Source organism: Sebastes umbrosus, chromosome 12 (assembly GCF_015220745.1).
Source record: "Sebastes umbrosus isolate fSebUmb1 chromosome 12, fSebUmb1.pri, whole genome shotgun sequence".
Taxonomy (NCBI): Eukaryota; Metazoa; Chordata; class Actinopteri; order Perciformes; family Sebastidae; genus Sebastes; species Sebastes umbrosus.
The window spans coordinates 11,800,641-11,804,358 of NC_051280.1; the positions used below are offsets into that span (position 1 = coordinate 11,800,641).

Below are 3,718 nucleotides of genomic sequence, written 5' to 3' on the forward strand. Positions count from 1 at the left end.
AATTAACTTTCATGGACTGAAAACACACTGTGAAAGGGTTGAAGCTGTTGCTTTTGTGCTGCTTAGGGACTGACAGTATCATAGTGTGCTCATACTGGGCAGCTCCCATTGTGAATGTGAGGAAATGTGTCTCTTTTGGAAAATGATTTGTTTAGTCATCTTTAACTTAACAAGTTAATATTATTACCTCCGTCAAGGCCGAAGGCCTAGGAAGGAGGTTATGTTTTCACCGGTGTTGGTTTGTTGGTTTGTCCGTTTGGAGGATTACTCCAAAAGTCCGCGATGGATTTGAATGACATTTTTTGGAGGGGTGGGGTGTGGCACAATGAACAATCCATTAAATTTTGGTGGCGATCTCGATCATGATCCGACTTCGAGAATTTTTTTTCGGGAAACCTGCCTTGGCGGAGGTCTGCGTTCTCCGAGTGCACTTCTAGTTCCTTTATAGAAAAGCTTCTTCTGTGTATTGATGTTTGTCAGAAAGACATTCTTACATATAACAGCATATACAGTACAGTGTGATAATGGAAAAGATGATGCACTCCATGTGGACTTTTATTTCAAGCACAATACTTTGCAGCAAAGCACACAAAGTAAACTACTGCTGTAAACAACTATGACTGACTGGCTCCATCTTGTGGTCACATTATGCAGTTTGGAATATCAGACGATAAAAAGTAGACATTTGTAAGCACATGGTATCTCTAAAGTCTAATCTCTAAATATTTAGCAATAGATGAGAAGATTGAAACCACTCTCTTGTATATGGTAAATATAAGCAAAAGGTTAGCTTAGGATAAACACAGAAAACAAGAGGGAACAGGTAGCCTGTCGAAAGGTAACAAAATCCACCTACCAACTCCTGCAACACTCACTAATTAACACATTCATTCTCACATTATATCTTGTTTGTTTAATCTGTACAAAAGAAGAACGACAATTTATCATGACACCGGAGGATACATACTCAACTATTTCTTGTCTCTGAGCATTTGTCAGGCAACCAGCAGACACTCCAAGATGTTACTGTTCTCTCAGCGAAGAAATAGTCCCTTATAACCCCCCATAAAACAGTGAGTTGTTATTTTCACACTTTTTTTTTTTTTTTTACGGAGATATAAAGTGTTAATTACAGACTCCAGCTCCAATCTGTAGGGCTGTGTACTGGCAAAAATCTGGCTATAAGATACGTATCATGATACATGGGTAACGATTCAATATGTTGCAAAATTGTAAGCAAGCAATATATTGCAATTTTTTTTAATCTAATTTTAGGAAAACACTATTTTAGAAGTAGTAAAAAAGTAAAAAATATCACATTACTGCATGCAAAACATTGCATTGTTTTTGCCCCAAACTGCATGTGATTATCATAAAGTGGGCATGTCTGTAAAGGGGAGACTCGTGGGTACCCATAGAACCCATTTTCATTCACATATCTTGAGGTCAAAGGTCAAGGGACCCCTTTGAAAATGGCCATGCCAGTTTTTCCTCGCCAAAGTTTAGTGTAACTTTGGAGTGTTATTAAGCCTCCTTCACGACAGGCTAGTATAAAGTGGTTGGTAACAATGGATTTATTAGGGTTGCTAGTTTCATATAATGCCAATTCACTCTAGCTCTAAAACTGAGCCTGCTACAACCTCCGAAACACGGAACAGCAGCCGGGCCCGACTGCAGGCCGGCGGATTTTTAAGAGGTTAACGAAAAATCAATAGTGTTTTGGAGAATCGGTACTTTATCACAACACATAATAGTGCTGATAGGTCAGACAGGCTAGCTTAATACTGTAAGTGTATGTGAATAAGCATATTAATGAATAATGAATCCCCACTTTGTGCCAAATTTAATGCACTTTAATGTACTTTTACATCCACATAAACAGAAGCAGCCACATTTTCAGCCAACATGGGATTCAAACAAACCCTGTACCATAAACATAACAAATTAGTGCACATTCACAAGCACTACAATTCAAATGTATTGGTAGACTTGGCTGAAAAATACACCATTTTTCACCACTTTTTGTTATTGAAATTCACATTGAAAATAGATGACATGCAACCTTTTGCAGAAAATTATGTTTGACGATGACATCTGTTCTTGGGTTGATTGGAGTGGAGCACTCAGGTCTCCCAGTTGGTAGTTAAATGGAAACATGGTGCCCGTATATTGTACCAGTATACCACAAAGATACTACTGGTCCTAGAGACAGAGAGACAGAGAGAAATAAATCACTATTAACCGATAAACTATAATTTACATAAGAGGAAACTACTGCAAATACTAGCCATCTGGCGGTTCATGGTGGTTAATTTTAGCAGACTTTTTTATCCATTCATTTTGTCTTTGTTTAGTAAAGCTACCGTTACCCCGCATGCACGAACTCGGCCATAAATGTGACTTTTCATTTTGTCAGTTTAACAAAGGATAAACCTGCCAGAAACACAAAATACAGGAACATTTTTACAACTCTTTAGTGATAATCACTCAAAACTCAATATAGATATTCAAGGTAGAAATCAACCCAAATTATTTTTGTCTTTTTCATGGAAAGTCTCTGTATGCGTGTAAATCACTGAAAATAACAATTCACATCAGGTTAAAAAAATGTACATGATATATTAAAAAATGGGTTTATTGACCGATGAATAGACAGACTCCAGAGGGACTTTATTCGGCTTTTCCACAATGAGTAAATTAAAATGTTGAAATTTGAAGGAGATGATTAACAAGATGATTTAGGTGTGTTTTCAAGCTTTTTGGGAGATTTATTGTAATTGCAAGGAAAATACATTCAAAATGAAACAAGTTTTACCTTTAGCCTGCATGCTCCACGTTTTCGCCCACAACCTCTCTCTACCTACAGTGTAAAAAATATATACATTATTATGACAAAATGCATTATTTTACACAGAAAACCACCTTCAACTGTTCCACTATACATTTTTAATTTGAAATATTTGTGGATATAAATGACTGCAAATTCAAAAAGATTTTTGTTTTGTTTTCCCTTAATCAACAATGTTTGACATTTACACCTAAACAGTCCGACAAGAAAACACCATGTGAATCAGTCAACCTTTGGGAACGCTCCATGCCGTCAGTGACCAGCAGTGCATTTACTTACCAGATCAATAGACGGTTGTTGAGGATCATCTCTCACCAGAGCGGCTGCATCGGTAGAAGTGAAGGATGTGATGAGCAGGAAAACCTGCAGACACAACAGGACCAGCAGCACACTTTTGTCCATGACTGATGACCTGAACTTAACTGAAGACCACATTAGATGCTCACTGGAACCAATGTGGATGAAGAGGAAGCTATAACAGGATGTGGGCCATGCTGCAAAACTATCAGCAAGATGCAAGTCATCATCAGCGAGTGTTGATAATCAGTTTTGAGATAAAACATTGACAGACAGAAATTTCCCCACGGTCTCCCCTGTGTCCTCTGGCCGAGGTCCGGGGACTGGAGCAGGAAGAGTTGACACCGTTTTGCAAGACGGGCTTCACTAGATATAACTTTGCGGTTTTGGTGCTTCTGTGTAGTTTGTGTTGGAACAGCGTAGCCACACGTGAGCGCTCATGGCACACAGTACAAACAGTACCTTTAAAGGACACAGCAAAGAAAATGTACCTTTAGGTGAGAGTACAAAACTTAAGTGGAAAATACGCTTATTTGCTTTCTTGAAAAAAATCGGCCTACCAGCACTTCTAAA

The 3,718-nt window shown here is 38.2% G+C and overlaps 1 long non-coding RNA gene across 1 annotated transcript; it reads right to left on the reverse strand.

The window, feature by feature from the left end:
* Positions 1 to 1,842: 1,842 nt before the first annotated feature.
* LOC119498978 lies at positions 1,843 to 3,494 on the reverse strand. Its single transcript, XR_005209222.1, has 3 exons — positions 3,128 to 3,494; positions 2,816 to 2,860; positions 1,843 to 2,202 (listed from the first exon to the last, which is right to left on the reverse strand). It is a non-coding gene; the product is annotated as an uncharacterized LOC119498978 (long non-coding RNA).
* Between the last annotated feature and the right edge of the window lie 224 nt (positions 3,495 to 3,718).